This window comes from Rhipicephalus sanguineus, chromosome 4 (assembly GCF_013339695.2).
Source record: "Rhipicephalus sanguineus isolate Rsan-2018 chromosome 4, BIME_Rsan_1.4, whole genome shotgun sequence".
Classification (NCBI taxonomy): Eukaryota; Metazoa; Arthropoda; class Arachnida; order Ixodida; family Ixodidae; genus Rhipicephalus; species Rhipicephalus sanguineus.
In genome coordinates this window covers 62,661,770-62,683,603 of record NC_051179.1, presented here as the reverse complement: position 1 = coordinate 62,683,603, position 21,834 = coordinate 62,661,770, and the positions used below count along the sequence as shown (strand labels likewise).

The 21,834-nt window shown below is 47.5% G+C and overlaps 1 protein-coding gene and 1 pseudogene across 4 annotated transcripts in view; one reads left to right on the top strand and one right to left on the bottom strand.

Annotated features, from left to right (window-relative positions):
* LOC119390090 (glutathione S-transferase Mu 2) overlaps window positions 1-21,834 on the bottom strand; it is a 302,300-nt gene that overhangs the window by 9,225 nt on the left and 271,241 nt on the right. Inside the window, exon 1 of one of the 4 annotated variants that reach the window (XM_037657631.2) lies at window positions 7,399-7,530. The exons of 1 other annotated variant lie outside the window; for it this stretch is intronic. The gene's annotated coding sequence lies outside the window, so the exon portion shown is untranslated. Of the gene's footprint in view, window positions 1-69; window positions 89-2,647; window positions 2,778-7,398; window positions 7,531-21,834 lie in introns of those variants that run through there. 2 more of the 4 variants (XM_037657632.2, XM_037657633.2) reach the window with 2 other exon arrangements.
* On the top strand, window positions 13,213-13,914 carry LOC119391245 (uncharacterized; annotated as a pseudogene).

The window sequence follows — 21,834 nt, the reverse complement described above, 5'->3', positions numbered from 1 at the left end:
TGGGCTTCCTACGTCGAAAATTTTGTCCAATTACCTAGTAAACCTAAAGAACAGCTGTATTTTACTCACCTACATTCGGTACTTCAGTGCGAGCGTGTTTGCTGGGATCCTCATCCGTGTTTGCTGGAATACTCACCTAATCATTAAAATGTCAGTGAGACATATGTGGGCATGTTCAAATGACATTTAACTGCGCTATTTTCAACAGCATACTAATTGCGCGCTTGCTTTTTTGGCTAATAAAGAAAGCCCGCGAAATCTGAAAAATGACACGTGACTAGACTGCAGCGCGCATCGGGAAGCAGCGCCCTCAAACAGGATCACAGCGTGGTAGCAAGTCAAGAACACGCTCCCACCTTTGGAAGGTGGGAGCGCAGTCACCTGTTATTGTTCATATTTCGCGTGCTTTCTTTATCAGCCGGAAAAAAATGAGCACGTAATTAGTACGTTACTCAAAATAGCGCAGTTAGATGTCATTTGAACATTTCTACATATGCCTCATTGACATTTTAAGAATTAGGTGTGTATTTGACGAGATAGAAACATAATGAGGACTAATTAACTAAATCTCATTAACTAAAAAATCAGTAGTGGCTACTACACTACACTGGGAACAATATGCACAGGTGTGCTTTGCGTAACGACGTTCTTCTTTTCTTAAATTGTGCTGAGTAATATTTGGGACACCCTGTATATAATTCTATATATATATATATATATATATATAGCAGGAATTGAGAGAGAAAAGTATATTTATATCTCACGTAGAAGGGAGCACAGTTTGAAAATTTATCAGCTTCCTTTTAAGGGTGATGTTTTGCGATAGTAATTTTTTTATGGCCGAACCACAAGGGACTGGAATGTTTTTCCGCCAGATATTGTATACCTAGAGCCAAATGATGAATTTTACCACGTTTTGTGTGTTGATATTCAATAGAAGTTTATGTGGAGATATACCCCCCTCCTTTTGTTGTAATGCCTGCAAAAGCGATGTAGGTACCAAATAAATAAATAAATAAATAAATAAATAAATAAATAAATAAATAAATAAATAAATAAATAAAAGCAAGCGAATGAGGCTTCGTGGATGGTGGGATGCGTGTGTCTTGGTATGGGCGCTACACCAAGAAACTCGCCTCGTAAGGGCATTTGGAAGCTCTCTCGACTCGACACAACGGTGCTTTGCCGACTGTGGCTTGGTGAATTAAATAGTCAACTTCGCGCCAAAATCACATTCACACAGAAGAAGAAACACGAGACAGGACGGGCGCTCACTTACAACTGTTTATTCCTTGAGGAAACAGGCTAATATACGCCCACTTCTCATCTGTGGCTTGGTGTCGCTTTCACCAAATCATTTGCCTTTCGAATCGGCAGGGAAGTCAATGATGATGATGATGAAATGAACTTTATTTGGTCCTGGAGAACCCCGATCAGACAACCCCCGAAGGGGGGTCCGCCGCAGATGCTGGCCGCGCCCACGCCGGTACTAATGCTGCTTGCAGCAAGGTCGACAAGTGGGCTAGTTGGCAAGGTTCCATTATGGTTAAAGCAGCGGAAAAAGAACAAGGTCGAAGAAGGAGACACAACGAGTGCTGCTTGCAGCCACTGCGGCAGCGATGAAACGATAGACCACATTCCTTGTCACTGCCCTCGCTACAGCGCGCACAGACTGCCGCTAGCTGCTGTGTTGAGCCGCCTTGACGAGAGACCCCTGACGGAACAGTCGGTGCTAGAAGGCCGACCCGAACTTTCTTCACACCGGAAATCAATTAAGGCCTCACTGAACTTTTTTGCATGCCAGTGGCCTATTGAATAGGCTTTAGTACTCACGCTCTACACCTTCCTTTTATGCATTTGTGTTTTTCTTTATCGCGCGCCTGCTTGTCTTCCCGCTTTCCTTTCCATCTTTCTTTCCCTTTCCCCCTTCCCTTAGTGCAGGGTAGCAAACCGGATGCTAGAAGTCTGGTTGACCTCCTTGCCTTTCTCTTATTTTATTATCTCTCACTTTCAAACGTTCATAATTTGCACATTTCGTCAAAAAGAAAACTTCAGTAGGAAGTTCCGGATTAATTTTGCTCCCGTAGAGTTCCTTAGCCTGCGTCCGAAACAAGGCATAACACGATCGTTCTTGCGTTTCACCCCTATCGAAATGTGGCCGTAGAAGGCGGTAATTTAACCCGTCACCTCGTGTTTGGAAACATAATGTGTGCAAATCCCACCGAGTAGTTTGAAATCAAGACACAGTGAAAGCCTAACTGAGCCGTGCTTCGAAGCAAGTGGAACCACGAGCGGCCACCGTGGTACGCGTTCCACAGGCGAATCCAGAGTCGCGGAGACGGTAAAGCAAAATTAAGGCAAGCAAATCCACTCCAGCGCTTCATTTTATAAAATCGAGGTGCAAATTCCCAAAGCTTGTTATTTGTAAGCTCTCTTTTGCCGTTGGCCGATCGCCCTTGATAATTATATGTCCATCATTCAATTGGCTGGAACGTGCTCTTAGAAACAGGCATATAGCATTAGGACTTTATGTGAATACGGCGTCCTGGGTAGCATCACCTCGCAAATTTGTCCGAAAGAGCGCTGAGGAAGCAACAAGTATTCGAAGTATATATATACTATTCTAGCATTCGTTCGGAGGCCTTACCTTACAAGGCAGCGACGGTTTACGGAAATGAAGAGCCGTCCACGGGAAGAACGTCTATCGCCAGCTTATGCCCAACCTTCTCGGTATGATCGACCGCGACCTTCTGTGTGAACGATGCAGTGGACTACACTTATAGGTCTGCTTGCGAAGGTTTTTTGTACAATCATCTATATATAGTTTATTGCCGTCGCGAACTGACCTATGAGCTATGCGAAGGAGAAAAAGAACACCGAGGATTAACTGCCCCCAGGGTGAGAGGATGCCCTTTGTGCTAACTTTTTTTAGCCATACAAACTACGCTGCGATATCGCCCTGTGGTTCCGCTTACAATAGGCTTCGGTGGCTTCTAATTAGGCCGTTGTAGCTACGTACTTGATCCATCATGGTCACGGAGCACGTAACCTCACCTGCGTAGTTGTTTTCACCGCGTCTCTTTCGCAGTGCTCGATGTACGCGCCGTATAAGCGCTAAGAAACAGATCTTGCGTTCGCCTGGAGTTCTTACGCTAGAATTGTTCTTTTAGAGAAAAATGTCAGCCGATCGCGATGTTGGACACGTCATCGCAGAAGGTGGCTGACCAACGGCACGCGCGGAATGTTTAGTGAACTTGGTCCCATTTCTCGGTCGTTGCTGTTATATAAGCACATGATACACGTATAGCTTCAGTTGGAAACGATACTATACAATTTCTCAAATGTAATCAAAGCGCGAGAGCATTTTGTATGCGGGGATGACACGAGTATAAAAGCAGGGAGATGGAGAGAAAGAGCGAGAGCATTCACTGCATTTAAGTCAGAGGATTTAAGTCATCCACTGCATTTAAGTATCTGACTGTGAGTGGAGCATGCACCCATTTAGGACAGAATGAGCCACGACCATTCAGCGCGCTCTCTGGACCGGATCGAGCTGACTCAGCTATAGTCAACACTGGTGATTATAAGGCTTCCCATTGCGCTGCCGTGTGAGGTCACGGACGAATGTTCTGAGTGTATAGGCCCGGTAGTGTGGATTGGCACAGGGTTATGGGTTCGATGCAAATGAGACATCTGGTAAAGATATTAGTATATATGGTGTAGTACACACAGTATAGCGCAATAGTGAATTTGTATTGCGTAAGAAGAGACAAAGCGAGCGTTTGTTTGCAGCCGACACCATGTCTCGTGAGAGGTTCTTCTAAGGTGGCGGAAGTGCCTCCGCCGATACAGTTCACCGGCCTTCGCATATCACCTCGCTGAAAGGCTCGCAGGACCAGCATGAGCCAAGACGTCGACCTTTAAGTTCCCAGCGAGACATCTGTCACTGGCGGTCCATATGGTTGTGGTGATAGCGGAGTGAGCGGAACGTTGTAGCATGCGAAGTGCTGCTTGAGAAACCCTATAGTATATACCTAGGGCGTTGTGTCTGCACACCGCCTGCAAATCTGTGAGAATCGCGGATTGCTGGAATGGTCGCCCATATGGTGGTTCCTGATGTGCAACGCACAATATTCCGAATGATTAGAATCAATATAGCTGACGCACTATATCGAGCCAGAATTATTCCTCTGAATGTGGTGAGCAGCTACTATGACAGAGGTTCTTCAGCGGCCAGGAACAACCCTGAAAGATGCTTTAGCATAAGGTTCAGTTCTCCGGCTCGATGAGGAAGACGTCAGGAAGAACGGTTAAAATTTCAAGGCGGCATCGCGCCTCTCCGTGTATCAAACTATAAAGACTATAAACTATAAAGTAAGCAGATGAATCCTTTGGTGGCATATAATTATACTGATCGCCCATTAAATATACTAAATGTATTCTGGTTAGATTTACCGACTACTTCTACCATGCACTATCCTGATCGACCTTTTCACGCTCACCTACTGAGAACATTGACCTTTTCTTTCATCCCTCCTCTCCCTCCAAACCCCTGGCCCATTACGAGAGAGGGAAGAAATTTCAGCGCGTACGTTAGCATTCTTTCTTTTTTCCTTCTTTTCCTTCTTAAGTGCACGTTAAAATGTCGCCTGTCGAAACTTCGCTATAGTTTATTAGCGGAGGGGTGACTCACACAGAGAAATGATTTGAATATCAGGACGGTCACGCATTGAAACAGCGGAGTCCAACTGAAGCTTAGCCCAACATTGTATACGTCATGTGCGCCCTTCTCAATATATATATATATATATATATATATATATATTATATATATATATATATATATATATATATATATATATATATTATATATATATATATATATATATATATATATATATATATATATATATATATATATATATATATATATATATATATATATATATATATATATATATATATATATATATATATATATATATATATATATATATATATATATCGCTATTCGAACAATCTATAAGGGCAGGGTAACTGCTCTGCAGTTACCATATATGCTACCAAAGGTGCAGCAACGCTAAGGTTGATTTCTTTCGCCGGAAAAAAGGAAAAAAAAAAGTCGATGAAGCCATTCTCTGTTCCTAAAGAACTACTAGTCCAGAACAACTCTTTTCTTAACCATTTGTTTCTGTTTTAAAACGAAATACCGTGAAGCAGACGTGGCTTGCCACGCGGCATGGGCTTGTTTACTTGTACGCGGGCCTGTTAAGCTGCGTTGCCTTTGCAATGGTTAGGGAAGAGATATATGGAAACATAAGCCAGTGGGATTTCTATCTATAAACCACCGCGACGGTAGTGGTCCCGCTGCGCGGCTGCTGACCAGAAGGTCCCGAGTTCGAGCCCAACCGCCGCAGACGTACTTCGATGGAAGCGAATTGCTATAGGCGCGTGTACTGTAAGGAGTCGGGGTTCGGCGGGTCTCGTTACGGTAGCTGGCTCCCGCCGTCCGTCCCCATAGCCGATGATTCCCAGTGAGGAGGCGCGTTCTTTCAAGAAGGAAAGTAGATTTATTTACATGGTTAAGAGATTGGAGTGAAAAGAGAGAGCAGAGAAAACATCAAAAGTCTTCGGCTTTTATAGCCCCGAGACCGTCACTGCAGAAGCACGGGCAAACCGGTGTCAGCGTCTCCCGCCAATCCGGTGACCTGTCGTCTTGGCGTCCGGCCTCCCGAAAGGAGGCAAATAGTCACACAATACACTCGCCACGCCCCGAAGACTCGTAGGTGAGAAGGTCGGCGAGGAGTTTCAGTCCAAAGGGGAAAGGGCCGATGACCTCCGCTTCCACTGCCAGTAATACTTGGAAGAAGCGTTGAATGATGGCTGCCACGGGTGAAGGCCCCACCTGGGTTGATGGGAACGTCTTCAACGGCGCAGTCCCACGCTGACCGAAACGCACGATGAAGCGGCTGTGTCGAATTTCGGAAGACACGCAGACCGCTCCCTCCAGCACGGGTTAATTTTCCCTGCTGCGGTAGGGTAGAAGGCAGATGTGGCTGGGTGAGAAACTCTCCCGCGATGCTATCTCACGCAGAGAACAACAAGCCAAAAAGGGGTCTCCGAATTCCGACGTCCTTTTTCTGGGAAATCCGTCCACGGCGACCTGCTCGCTCGCTCGGCATAGGCTCCTCCAGGAAGAATTGGCGTTCCTGCCTCCGTCTAAGCGCCGATACGGGGGGAAGGGAGCATTCTGGCAGACAGCTGTACGCTCAATGGCGTCTGCCTCGATGAATTTTCAGGCCAAACGTAACAGTACTCAGATTTAGGTGCGCGCTGAAGAACCCCAGGTGGTCGAAATTTCCGGAGCCCTCCTCTACGGTATGTCTCATAATCATATCGTGGGTTTGTCACGTAAAACCCTGGACCTATCTATCTATCTATCTATCTATCTATCTATCTATCTATCTATCTATCTATCTATCTATCTATCTATCTATCTATCTATCTATCTATCTATCTATCTATCTATCTATCTATCTATCTATCTATCTATCTATCTATCTATCTATCTATCTATCTATCTATCTATCTATCTATCTATCTATCTATCTATCTATCTATCTATCTATCTATCTATCTATCTATCTATCTATCTATCTATCTATCTATCTATCTATCTATAAAGGCGGAGTAGTGCACGCTCCGTAATATGCGCCGGTACAAAGTAAATTTCAAAATTTCTGAAAACAACATTTAACACAAACCACAGCGCGGGTTTGAAGGGGTTATTTTCAGGAACCTTAATAACACGAATGGGAAAGAGTACCTCCTACCTATACACCGTCATGTATACGTCTGTACAGGTTGGTAGAGCGAATTCTGGCTCTGCGGCTGCTATCCCCGAATACTTTTTATATAAGTTTTTGTTTTTCAATGTAAAACACGGCTATATCATTATTGTTTATTACACTTCATTTCAGCCTTAATGCTTTACTAATCGAATGTAAAGGTGTTTTTTTTTGTCTTGCGTAAAGGTGCGAAGGGAAATTATAGCCAGGCATTCTATACATAACTGAACGGGCATCCATATATTCAACGCAGCGATATATGGCACCGCACAACATCCCAAGTAAGACGAAAAGCAGCGAACTAGAAGAACACACAAGAGAAAAATGCTCAGGACGTCGCGTAGGAACTCGCCGAGCACACAATCTTACTAGCAACATGAAAAACATTATCTCTATTCCATTAAAGTGTAAAAATGTGCGCTCTTACAAAAATGTCGTTGCTCGGTATGAATGTCTTTTCTATTGCCTAATCAGTAGGCTAATTTAGTTTTAACTAAATCTCCATATGGGGGCGGTTGACTTGAACGTAAAGCAAATGAAGTTACAGTACCTTCAACGATTCGCTCGCGTTGTCGCAGGCGGTTTCTGCAGAGCTGTGGCTCTTAGAGCAGAGGGGATCGCCGGCATGCGATATCCAGCACCGCCGAAGCCGTATAGCTTTATCTTTTAGTATACGCTGAGCTACGCTGGCCTATTATATGCATATCGCTGCGATAAACGAGCGAAAGGAAAAGGATAAAATGGAGGTCAGCGTCGCTTCTATCCTTTCAACTACGCATTGTTCTTTATGGGGTTTCTAGAGTTCTCACAAAGAGAAAAAACAAGAAAGCAAGAAAGAAAGAAAGAAAGAGAGAAAGAAAGCAAGAAAGTGGTCGCTCTTTTTTTATAAGGTTGGGTCGTCGAACCAGATCCCTCCCCTGTGAAAGTGTCCACGCAGCTGAAGCAAACGCTCTTAGAGAACTTCCCGACAACCTCGTGCTTGTGCACTGAGTACCTGTGGTTGTCACGCAGTGTTCATACGGAGTTATGCTGGTGAGCATGAGGTCACGGTAAAGTAAAAAAGTTGGGCGAGTTGGTTTTGTTCAGGATGACTGAGGGGCGCAAGAAAACGGCACACAACTAAAAGAAGTACACGGGAGAGGAAGGTAATAGAAACCCTCTTTATCCAGAGGGAGGGGCCGGATTGCATCAGTCACCCCTCTATCAGTCTGCAGGAAGGGGAGATAGCCTATCTACAACGTTACTTCACGCAGGCATGCTGAGCATATGGTTTTTTTGGTCGACTCGTTGGGTTAAATTTGTTTTCACTGCGTTATAAATATGTCTTTCCTGAATAAAAATATTCCAGTTGATAGTAACGCGTCGTCCCGTGTACTTCTTTTCGTTGTGTGCCGTTTTCTCGCGCCCCTCAGTCATCATGAGGTCACGGATTCGATTCCAACCGCCGCGACGGCCGCCTTTCTGTGAGAGAGAAAACTAAAAAAAAAACGAAGATTATATAAGAAGACAACAGCAACCGCTCGCGCAATTAAAGTTAGGTGCACGTTAAAGAACACCATATGGTTAAAATTATTAATAGACACGGACGATATACGACCTGCCTTCAGCAAACACCTAAGGTCGCGCCTTGTCACCGTGTCGGATAGAAGTCAGAGAATTTGTGCACGAGTCAGAGAAGGTGTGCCGAGGGAATAAGATGTTTCGTGTCTCGTATTTTATCCTTATATGTCCGCCTTATTTGATACAACGGATTCCAACCCAATTTTTCAAATTAAGTTACACCGTCGGCTATAAACGAATACATCAACTCTTCATCAACCGGTGCGTGCACAGAGTAGTGCCCGTTTTGTGCGTGCACCGACAACTCCTATATGTTCCATTATCTATTTTTGGGGCGATCGGAGCAAAAGTGCACATGTCTTTCTGCACGGATCAAAATTGATGTTACCTTAACAAAAGGTCACAATTCATGCACCAGCTCATGTACACTTTATTTACAGCACATAAACAGTGAAATCTCGTAGACCTTTGTTGCGTCGCAGAAGAAGCTGGGACTACGAGTGAGCGTCAAAAAAGGCGTCCTCGTTTAAAGGACTGTGGCCTTCGTCATCCTGAGAAGTCGTTCCGCTGGCGCGAATGAGGGCAGCGCTCCATTTATATTGCCCTTTCTGAAGCCCTTTCTGTGCTTTGCTGCGCTTTCAGGCTTTTATGCGGTCCATGGTGAAGATGAGCTGCGCGAAGCACGGAAGTGCACAGGTAGAGGAGGACTAAGGAAGCGAAACAATTAATGACGAAAACGAGCGCTGCTTCCCGAGTCCCCCCCTCCCCTTACCTGTATTTCCGAACTTCCTCAGTCCCCCCTTGCCTGTATTTCCGCACTCCTGTGCTTCGCGCTGCTCATCTTCACTATGAACTAGAGGTGCGCGCCGCCCTGCCACGCCGCCGCCGCTGCCTGTTTTTGGTTACGCCGCTCGCGCCGCCGCCGAAGTCCCAAGAGAGATCACGCCGCCGCCGCCGCCGCCGCCGCCGCGCAATAATTGCGGCGCGCCGCCGTTAACCTTTTCTTTTAATTCAAATGGGGAATCTGGAAATAAAATGCAGCACTTCGCTGGAGGAGCTCTTCTCGATGTGTCCATGTAATGAACTGTCCATTTCAGCGGCCGCTGAATAGCGGGAGCTCGGCGAGAAGCGTGCCCCATGTTTCCGGTTCTTGTTCTGCAGAGCCATCATGACATCACGAAGCTTTCGAACACTCTCGACACAAATGACAGGGACGGAATGCGCTTCAATGCAACGAACGCAGCTCTCAGAGATCCGATTTCCGGTGTACATAGTCTTTTGATCGTGTTAGCCATCGATTTAGGTTTAATGCGGCCGCTCGTCTACGCAGCTGTAAGGTCGGTACGCATTCCCTGCATCGTTCTCGAACATCTGGGACACATTCATATGCAAATTCAGACTTGAAAAGTTCCTGTTTCTGTGCATTTCGTCCACTCCCTTCTTACGCTAGGAATGTGCTGGCGGGTTCGGTGCGGCGACGTGGTCAAGAGCGAGGTGACATCCCGGCTCTCCGCTTTTTAGAATCACTGAATGCGCTCTGCCGAAATGGACTGTGTACATCTCCTTTGGATGAACACACCGAGAATAGCTCCCCGGAAGTTGTAGTATCTTTTTCTTCTCCAGAAATATCACGAGTATTGCCTGACCTTAACGCTGCTGCGTACTCCAGCCTTAAAGGGTGACGACCCAACTCGCTGGTTAGCATATTCTTGGAGTATTGGACCTAGTACACTGTGCATAAATAAATAAAATAGATAAGTAATATATATCTCGGTGCCTGCCTCGTTCTCACTCTTGAAGATTTGTACTCGGATTAAGTAGTCTTTGTTATTTACCTTTCTTTTTTTGAAAACAGAAGCGGAAGAGGTCGCCATGCCCATAGCCCTTGCAATAAAAGAGGGATGGACGCGAACCGCTCCATTAACCATCATTACTAACTCATAAAAAAGCTTACAGAAACTACCTAAGGGCCAAATTGGAGCACAGGCGCTCCGAATATTGGTTGATGCTGGATGGGACCCCACAATGAAATACGTCCAGACTGGGCACGAGGGCGTGACTGAGAACCTGCATGCGGGCGAGGCGACTCGAGGCTTTACAAATCACCAAGCCGCACCGGACTCTGCAATAGAAGACCCTACACCCCCAGACCCTCGCTACGCAACGATTCTTAAAAACTACAGTGAAACCTCGGTGATACGATCACAGCTCATACGAAGTTCGGGGTGATACGAATTTTTCGTTGGTCCTGCCCAAGGCCCATTGGCCTGCAATGTAATGGAGTACGGTTGTTGCGAACCGATTTTCACCCAGTGACGTTTGATACAAACGTACGCTTACCGCCCAGGTTCTGCCCTGTCGCGGAAACGCTCCAAGCAAGTGCGAGCGCCGGAGCGCAAGCGTGGGCATGCGCGCCACAACGCCATATCGTCAGAATCAGGGTGTAAAAAAAAAGACACTTTTCTTACGCTCAGAATAAACCTTGAAAGACGCGTCACGGCCTCCGAGATTGGGTGCGCGAATCTTTCAGGCTCCTGTGTGCCTCCGTGTGCCTTCGCGTTTAGATTACAGAGGACATTAGCGCCATGCTTTTCTTTTTCAACGCATAGACCCGGGCTGCTGTCATTGTACTGTGTTTACACGTGTCTGCCTCGTGAATCAGACATACTATGAAAGGTGGACGAGGACCGAAAGAAGGCGAGGACGGTCTTGGCGAAGGAGTCAGGCCTCACAACGTCGCCATGCGCGACCATTGAGGTCGCACTTGTGCGGGCACGGCCGTAAATCTCCCAAAAAACATTCCCAACACCTCCGCGATAACAAAATCATAACACAGGACCGTGGTTCTGCAATTTTGCGGCCTTGATCCATCGCGTCAAAGCACTTCTTTTGTTACTTTCGCTGCAGTACTCTGGTATCACGCAAAAAAGCATACTAAAGTTTGGAAGGGGCTACTGCTGTCGCGGGTCACAACGCACCTGGTTCATTAATTAAATACGCTCGGACGGGCCGTACATTTACGAGTGCTGGTATGACTGCCGACATCTAAAACTTAACTGACAATCATTCAGGGTTCTTCCTGACGTTGCTGCGGCCCTGAAAAACGTTAAATGAAAATGTACGCCAGCGTTCTTTTGCCGCATGCTAATTTTCCATGCTTTCTGGTGATACGAATTTCGGATGATACGAATATTTTTGGTGGTCCCGTGAGATTCGTATCACCGAGGTTTCACTGTATAGGGAAAATAGATCGATCCACCCCCACATGGCAAACTCAGCGATGCGGAGGCGATTGTGCTGCGAAGACTACAGACGAACACTTACATAAATGTGCACACTCTCCACCTGATCTACTCTAGACACATGTCCGTGGTGTAGAGCAACACCAACCCCTTTTCACACCACGTGGGAGTGTGCGTAGCACGGAGAAGGGCACGACACAAATGGCAGATGGGACGAATGGAAGGCCCTGCTGTCTGGCCAGGCCCTGGAAGGTCAGCTATACGACTGATCCGAAGAGCTGAACGGATGCCAGTGGGGCCTTGGAATAGGGGCACCACCTTGCCGGACCGAGTCCGCTTTTCACCCCTATATTCCCTGCGGGTTCTAGCCTGTCTGGTTTCTGTACATACTTAAGTTTTTCTGCTACTACTACTACTACTACTACTGCTACTACTACTACTACTACTACCACTACTGCTACTACTACTACTACTACTGCTACTACTACTACTACTACTACTACTACTACTACTGCTACTACTACTACTACTACTACTCCCACTACTACTACTGCTACTACTACTACTACTACTACTACTACTGCTACTACTACTACTACTACTACTACTACCACTGCTACTACTACTACTACTACTACTACTACTACTACTACTACTACTACTACTACTACTGCTACTGCTACTACTACTACTACTACTACTGCTACTACTACTACTACTACTACCACTACTACTACTACTACTACTGCTACTACTACTACTACTACTACTACTACTACTACTACTACTACTACTGCTACTACTACTACTACTACTACCACTACTACTACTACTACTGCTACTACTACTACTACTACTACTACTACTACTACTGCTACTACTACTACTACTACTACCTACTACCACTACTACTACTGACACGAGTGAAATCGCCGTGCACGTATTTGGTCCGTGTCGGAGGCCGTGTGCGATACGTGCATGCCGATCATTTGCGAAGGTCTTTTCTGGAAACAGACGGGAACTGTGAGCCTAGTGAAATTGATTTGCCGCATGCTGCGGAAGTGCTTGTGCCCAGTTCATCAGAGCCACCGGACACTCAGCTGGCACCGGAACAAGCACAAGGATCACCCGACCCTGACTGTTCCCCACCGATCACCGTTAGAAGCAGCAGCCGAAATCGACGGCCTCCAGACCGCTGGGGTTATAGCCACTCATAAATAGGAGGGAAGGAGTGTTGCATCCAACGCTTTACGGCGTTGCATCGAACGCGCTGTGGCGTTGCGCCCAACGCACGGTGGCGTTGCACCGAACGCGCTGCGGCGTTGCATCGGACCATGCGCGCGTGCAAGTGTGTGCCGCGATGTGATTGGTGGACTTGAGTGTTTGTTCTGTGTATGTGCCTGTTTCGTGATTGGATATGTGCATTCACGTATACTTTGATAGGGGGGCTTTTGCTATCAGTGTGTCAGACTGTTACCATGGAAACCGATGGAATAAAGACGTTCCACGAGTACGTCTCCCGGTGTGGAGTTACAACAAACTGGCCACGAGGATGGGATACGGCAAGATACCCTGAAGATGGCTTCATCGAGCGCTACACTTGGCAAGCTGCCGGAGTTCGACCCGGACAACGGGGACTTCGAGGTCTACCTCGAGCGTCTCGAGTGCTTCATCGCCGCCAACGACATTGCAGAAGAAAAGAAACTGCAGGTCTTCTTGACTACGATCGGCGAAAAGGCTTACGGGACGCTAAGGAGCTTGCTTCTTCCAAAGACGCCTACGAAAGTAACATTCGAGGTTGCCGTTGATGCACTTAAAAAGCACTATGCTCCCAAAAGTTCCGTGGTGACGGAAAGGTATCGCTTCCACCAACGAAAACAAGAGAAGCATGAAAGCGTGGCGGACTTCATCGTGGGTCTGAAGAAATTGGCGGCGACGTGTGCGTTTGGCACATTTCTAGAGGAAGCTCTGCGGGACCGACTAATCGCCGGCCTTCAAGCGACGCTGTGCGCTGCCGACTGCTAGCCACGCCAGACGCTGAGCTGACTTGGGAACGCGCCTGCAACATCGCCGTGGCTATGGAAGCAGCTACGAAAGACACTCAGCAGATGGCCTCTACAAAGAGCGAAGGCATCGCAGCGAGCGTCTCCGACTTGCACTGGCAAGGACAAGCAAAAGAACGGCGTCCACAAGCAAGTGCTGGCAAGAACGCGAAGAATTGTGCGTTCACAAAGACTGAAAAAGACCACGCAGCATGGGACTAAAGCTTCTTGTCATCGCTGTGCGGGTCACCATGCACCAGTAAGTTGCCCATTTGTTAACAGTACTTGTTACAAATGTCAGAAAAAAGGGCACATAGCTAAAATGTGTAAAACCAAACTCGTTAAGCAGCTGGATTGTGATGTCGCCGGAAATGAGTTACTTACGCTGTGTCACACTGATAAAAGTTCAGGAACGCCGGCTATTAGAGTTATGTTTGAGATAAATGGAAAGGAAGTTTGCATGGAGTTGGATACAGGTGCTGCTGTGTCGGTTATGTCCGAATCTGAGTGCGCTAAGCTTTTTCCTTCAGCCAGCTTCAGAGAAGCTAATGTGAACTTAGTCGCCTACAATGGCACACCTGTCGATATCAAAGGCGTGATAGATGTTGATGTTAGATATTACGATCAATGCTATTCACTGCCACTTGTCATAGCAAAGGATGCTGAAAAAGCTAGGATGCCAACGTTGCTTGGTCGAAACTGGCTGCAAAAAATTAAAATTAGATGGCATGAAGTCATGTGCATGAAGAGTGTGAGAAATCCAGTTCCTGTAACGGAAATGTACAGCGAAGTGTTTGAACCAGGCTATGGCGCTATCAAAGGCTTCAAAGCCAGTATTAAGCTCAAAGAAGGTGTTACGCCGGTCTTTTGTAAGGCGCGGCCAGTGCCATATGCTCTTCGTGAGCAAGTGGAACAGGAACTGTCGAACATGGAAAAAGCAGGAGTCGTGTACAGAGTAAGGCATAGCGCTTGGGCGACGCCCCTGGTCATTGTACCGAAAAAAGATAAAGGGCTGCGTCTGTGCGGTGACTATCGTGTCACTATAAATCCGGCAATAGAAGTTGACCACTACCCTCTGCCGCTGCCAGAGGATATTTTCATGACATTGCAAGGCGGAAACCGTCTTCTCGGTCATTGACCTATCTAAGGCTTATCTACAGCTTGAGTTAGATGAGCTGGCACAAGAATTGCTGACGGTGAACACGCACCTGGGCCTTTTAGGTTTCAGCGTCTCCCTTATGGTGTCGCGTGCGCGCCTGCCGTATTCCAAGCAGTAATGGATCAGATCCTAGGCGGCTTATCGGGAACCGCCTGCTACTTGGAACGATGTCGTCATAGCTGGCGAGACATACGAGCAGTGCCGCGAGAGAGTCGAGCAGGTGCTCAGACGCCTAAGTAAGCACGGTTTGAAGGTCAACGCCGGAAAGTGCAAGTTCTTTCAGGAGAAAGTAACTTATTTGGGTCACCAAATTGATAAAAATGGCCTGCATCCTACTAGGGATAAGGTGATGGCTATAAAGAACGCACCCAAGCCAGTTAATGTGACACAACTGAAAGCCTTTCTGGGTTTGGTAAATTTTTATTCCAGATTCCTGCCAAATTTGGCAATGGTTTTAGAACCTTTACATGAGTTGCTACGCAAAGAGACCAAATGGCACTGGTCACGTCACTGTGACGACGCATTCAATAAGTGCAAAGCGTTGTTGACTGATGACAGTGTTCTTCAGTTGTATGATGTTCGCAAAGACATTCAAATCACATGTGATGCGTCGGATTATGGCGTTGGAGCGGTACTGTCGCACGTGGAGAATGACGTCGAGAAGCCTATAGCGTTTGCTTCAAGGTCTCTCACCGCGGCAGAACGCAATTACGGGCACATTGAAAAAGAAGCCCTGAGCATTGTCTTTGCGGTAAAAAAGTTCCATAAATACCTCTATGGAAGAGCGTTTAAGGTAGTAACAGACCATCAGCCCCTGACAGTGCTGTTTGACCCAAAGAGGCAGGGAAGCGCTGTGGCTACCGCGAGAGTGCATAGATGGCTGACCTTCTTGGCTAACTATCGATACATAATAGTGCATAAACCGGGGACAGCCATTGCTAATGCCGACGCGTTGTCCCGCCTACCGCTATCTGACACTGAAGAGCTGGCTGAAGAAATTTTTTACTTTTCCACTCTCACTGAGTTGCCGCTCACAGCTAAAGATATTGAACGCGCAACAGACCGTGACAGGCTCCTAACGAGCGTTCGAAACATGATCTGGCACGGTTGGCCAAAAAGCGTTCCAAATGAGCTACAGCCATTTTGGGTTCGTCGGTTGGATCTTGCAGTTGATAATGGCTGCATTGTTTGGACCAACAGGGTCGTAGTACCAGAAAGTTTGCAAGCCCAGGTTCTAGCTCTTTTGCACGAGCAGCATTTGGGGATCACCAAAATGAAAGCAGTGGCACGTTCAATGGTGTGGTGGCCCGGCATAGATAATGCTCTAGAACAAGTGGTACGCCGATGTAAAACATGCCAATCTGTACTCCCTTCGACGCAGCCAGCACCCTTGTGTCAGTGGCGAGTAAGCGATGTCCCATGGGAAAGAGTACATTTAGATTTTGCAGCTAAGGAAGGGCATATGTTCTTGATTGCTGTGGATGCATATTCCAAATGGCTTGAAGTGAAAATCATGCATTCAACAACAGCTACAAAAACTGTGGAAGCTGTACGTTCTCTATTTGCGTCGCATGGGCTTCCAACTGAGCTGGTTACCGATAACGGCCCTCAGTTCACTGCTGCTGAATTTGAGGCCTTCTTAAAAGCGAACGGTGTAAAACACACGCTCACGCCTCCGTACCACCCACAGTCAAATGGTGCGGTCGAACGAGCAGTACAAACTACGAAGAAATCACTTCTTAAGCAGCTTCTAGACGATGAAGGGAAAGGAAAAAGCCGATCGCTGCAGCATAGAATCGACAACTTTTTGTTCTCCTACCGCACGACACCCCATACCTTCACGGGGAAAACACCCGCCGAGCTCTTTCTCCGACGCAAACTGAGGACTCGGCTAACATTGCTTCAACCAAATGTTAGGAGTGAACTGTCAGACAAAGCGGAAAGAGTGAAATTGTCTGCAGATAAGCGACGGGGAGTACCGCGGTCCTTTTCTGTCGGTGATGCTGTTTTGGTGCGCTCAGTGCGAGGTGAAGTTATTAAATGGTTGCCAGGAAAAGTGACACGAGTGAAATCGCCGTGCACGTATTTGGTCCGTGTCGGAGGCCGTGTGCGATACGTGCATGCCGATCATTTGCGAAGGTCTTTTCTGGAAACAGACGGGAACTGTGAGCCTAGTGAAATTGATTTGCCGCATGCTGCGGAAGTGCTTGTGCCCAGTTCATCAGAACCACCGGACACTCAGCTGGCACCGGAACAAGCACAAGGATCACCGACCCTGACTGTTCCCCACCGATCACCGTTAGAAGCAGCAGCCGAAATCGACGGCCTCCAGACCGCTGGGGTTATAGCCACTCATAAATAGGAGGGAAGGAGTGTTGCATCCAACGCTTTACGGCGTTGCATCGAACGCGCTGTGGCGTTGCGCCCAACGCACGGTGGCGTTGCACCGAACGCGCTGCGGCGTTGCATCGGACCATGCGCGCGTGCAAGTGTGTGCCGCGATGTGATTGGTGGACTTGAGTGTTTGTTCTGTGTATGTGCCTGTTTCGTGATTGGATATGTGCATTCACGTATACTTTGATAGGGGGGCTTTTGCTATCAGTGTGTCAGACTGTTACCATGGAACCGATGGAATAAAGACGTTCCACGAGTACGTCTCCCGGTGTGGAGTTACAACACTACTACTGCTACTACTACTGCTACTGCTACTACTACTACTACTACTACTACTACTACTACTACTACTACTACTACTACTTTGTTGGTCAATTGTTTATGTCATAAGTGAAGCGGACTTGCGACATTTCAGTCAAAAGTAATTTAGAAAGTAACGGGTAATTTTCTTGAATTTACTAGCGAGAATAATTTGATTCATTACCCATTACCGCAAAAAGTAGTTTAATTACTGTAATTGCACTACTGCCAAGTCTGGTTACTAGGTATTCGTAAATGTTGGCCCGGACCTCGCGCGTGTTCTTCGGGAGATGCAGCCCCACGTCACGAAGCAACACCTCACGTGAGGTATACCGTCATCTACAGAGACCATGCACTGACCAACTACGGCGGTGATGTGCAGACCCGTCGAAAGTGGCACTCCCCACGTTTTCTCCTTCGGCTTACCCTTTTCGCGCTTTTGTTTTTTTTTTCTCTTTTTCTCTGTGTAGGTACAAACGTGACGCTAACACCGTGGTGACACGTGTCCGGTTGAACTCCCTGCTCACGCATTCTCTCTCTCTTTCTCTTTCTGGCTGGTTCTGCAACAAAAGTGAACCCCGGGGTTGAAGTTACAGGGAGTATAGTTACGTTCGATCAGCAACAGAGCATCAAATGAATTATGAAGTTCAATGTTTACGTTTAAGTGAAGCAGTTGATGGGACCGCGAAAAAAGCAGCAAGAGCAGCAAATCAGTGACGATCATCTGAGGTTCTTTAACGTGAACCTAGGTCTCGGTACACTGGTTTCCTCGTTCTTCGCCCTTATATGCTGCCGTTGCGTGGAATCGAACCCGTTTCCTAGAGCTTAGCAGCGCGACGTATTCGTGCTTATAAAATCCGTTTGATGTAAAGAGACAACTATTAAAACGTTCTTTTAACAGTCAAGCTGTTTAAGCTGGCGGTAACTTGTGCTCCGTCGTGCGAAACTCCTCAGGTGGGTATGCCCCACAGGAATTGGGCAAGCCCCACTACCGTGTACAGCAGGTGCGAGTGTCAAACGAAAACGAACACGTGAAAAAGAAAAAGAGATAAAAAAAGAGAGGAAGATAGCGATAGAAAGAAAGAGGAATAGAAAAATAGAGATAAATAAAGGGAATAAAGATATAAAAATGTTAAAAGACAGAAAAAATATAAAGAGGGAGAAAGAAATAGAAAAAAACACATACATAAAAAGAGATACAAGAAACAGAGAGAAAAGAAAGAGAAGAAATAAATAAAATAAAGAGAAACAAGGAAGGCCGCCCTGCTGCGCTCTTCCTCCATGCTTGACACCACTTGCGCGAAGCTGCCGTAACTTTTTTTTTTAATACTTATAAAAACGACCAGTGAAACAAATCATCAAGCCAGCCATACAGCGAGCAAGTGGCGATTAACTTAGTGGGAGGCAGTACAAAGAGCGCTGAAAAAGACAAACGAGAAAATTTGGCATGAGTGTATGAATGTGCACACGGAATCTACGAAACGGCCGTGGTCAGCCGTTCTGAAAGTGACTGACGCAGCCGTATGGAAGTGAACAACCTGTGAAGGTGCCTAGGCTATAGTTACAAAATGTCGGCGGGTGACCCATGAGAATAAGGACGCGACGTTTTAGTCATTGCGTACGGTATTGTATATCTTCAGTAAATTCACGTACTGCGGTTTTCAGTTGGCCACATGTTGTATGTATAGTCAGCTTAGCTGCTCAGACTCGAGAAAAAAGAAAGGAAGAAAAACGTTTTCTGCCCTGTGTAATGAATCAGCCACTGCAGAAACACTAATTATGTCGTTAACATTAATAACCTATGACGCTTGACAGAAGGTTCAAGTGAGTATAGTCGCCTCGGGTAATTCCGGCGGCTGGCTGTGAATTACGGTCGGCTAAGTTTTTGAATGTTACTTGAGGTTGTTAGCGAGTTAACCGGAGTCGCCCTTGCAGGAACTCTATGACAGGTTTAAAAGCAGAGTTAAGAACCTGAGTGGCTGAGCAAATTACCAAAGTGATTATTGTTTCTGCAGACACCGCGTTTAAGATATTAAACCTGTTTATATTGTCACGTGGTCGTGACGACGAAGACAGCAGTCAGCACGTTCGAGATGAAACTGTTTATTTGGCCGAACTTGTGGCCGGGAAACTGTAAGTCAATCTACAGCAACACACTGATAGCGGCGGACAGAGCGTCGACCGTCGATCAACTGATAAGCGGTCATGCGCGTCGGCTTTTATACAGGCGCTATGGAACTTTCCAGCAATATCGCTGGTGGCGGCGTTATCTCTCGACAAAGCTGGAACATTCGCGTGCGGCACGCAATCTTAACAAAACGATCTACTAAAATCGTGAAGCTTCTCGAACACTGCTTCACGGCCAGCGTCGAGCGTTGATAACCGTCCTTGCTGGTCAAACTCGAACACATCAAAATAAAAGAAGCGGGCGTGGCATTGCCCCCCTCTGAAAAAGCATCGTCCCGATGCTTGCAACAGAACATGCAAAGGAAAAAACAAGTGCATGCACAAATAAATTACAATAACAAAGGAAAAAGTAGAGTTCTCAGGTTCGCTAACGCGCAAAAACGGCTTAAGGCGCACGACATGGACGACTTCAGGTCGTGCGCGGCGTCGCTGGGAGTTCGTAATGCCGTCCGGGACGACCTCGTAGTCAAGAGCGCCGTGACGTCGAAGCACCTTGTATGGGCCGAAGTATCGCCGAAGAAGTTTTTCACTGAGCCCACGTCGGCGTATCGGCGTCCAGACCCACACACGGTCACCGGGTTGGTACTCCATGTGGCGTCGTCGAAGATTATAGTGACGGCTGTCGACCCTCTGCTGGTTCTTGATGCGCAGGCGGGCGAGCTGTCGGGCTTCTTCGGCGCGTTGCAAATAGGCGGCAACGTCGAGATCGTCTTCGTCGGTGGCGGTTGGTAGCATTGCGTCGAGCGTTGTTGCCGGGCTCCTTCCGTAGACCAGCTTGTACGGCGTCATTTGCGTCGTTTCTTGCATGGCCGTGTTGTATGCGAAGGTCACATACGGAAGGATGGCATCCCACGTCTTGTGTTCGACGTCGACATACATGGCCAGCATGTCGGCGATGGTCTTGTTTAGCCGCTCGGTGAGGCCATTGGTCTGTGGGTGGTACGCTGTGGTCCGGCGGTGGCTTGTTTGGCTGTATCTCAGTATTGCCTGAGTTAGGTCAGCAGTAAACGCCGTACCTCTGTCGGTGATGAGGACCTCTGGGGCGCCATGACGCAGGAGGATGTTCTCAACGAAGAACTTTGCTACCTCGGCGGCACTGCCTTTGGGCAAGGCCTTCGTCTCCGCGTAGCGGGTGAGGTAGTCAGTCGCTACGACGATCCACTTGTTGCCGGAAGTCGACGTCGGGAACGGCCCCAGTAGGTCCATCCCGATTTGCTGGAACGGCCGGTGAGGTGGTTCGATTGGCTGCATATGTCCCGCTGGCCTAGTCGGTGGTGTCTTCCGTCGCTGGCAATCTCGGCAAGTCTTGACGTAGTGGGCGACGTCGGCAGCAAGGCGTGGCCAGTAGTACTTTTCCTGTATTCTGGCGAGGGTGCGGGAAACACCGAGGTGTCCAGCCGTCGGGTCGTCGTGTAGGGCCTGGAGGACTTCTGGTCGCAATGATGAGGGCACGACAAGAAGGTAGTCCGTTCGAAGTGGCGAGAAGTTCTTTTTCAGGAGAACGCCGTTCCGTAAGAAAAACGACGACAGTCCTCGCTTGAATACCTTCGGAACAACGGCGGTCTTGCACTCGAGGTACTCCATAAGGCCCCCCAGTTCCGCGTCGGCTCGTTGCCTTTCGGCGAAGTCGTCGGCACTTATAGTTCCGAGGAAGCAGTCGTCGTCGTCGTCTTGCGGCGGCGCGTCGACGGGGGCACGAGAGAGGCAGTCGGCGTCAGAGTGTTTTCGTCCGGACTTGTACACGACGGTAATGTCGAATTCTTGAAGCCTCAAACTCCATCGTGCGAGACGACCTGAAGGGTCCTTCAAGTTAGCTAGCCAGCATAAGGCGTGATGGTCACTGACAACTTTGAAGGGCCTGCCATAGAGGTAGGGGCGAAACTTTGACGTAGCCCAGATGATGGCAAGGCATTCCCTTTCTGTTGTGGAATAGTTGGCTTCTGCCTTGGATAGTGACCGGCTAGCATAACTGATAACCCTTTCAAGCCCGTCAGTCTTTTGCACAAGGACGGCACCGAGTCCTACGCTGCTAGCGTCGGTGTGTATTTCAGTGTCGGCGCAATCGTCGAAATGCGCAAGTATGGGTGGCGTCTGCAGGCGTC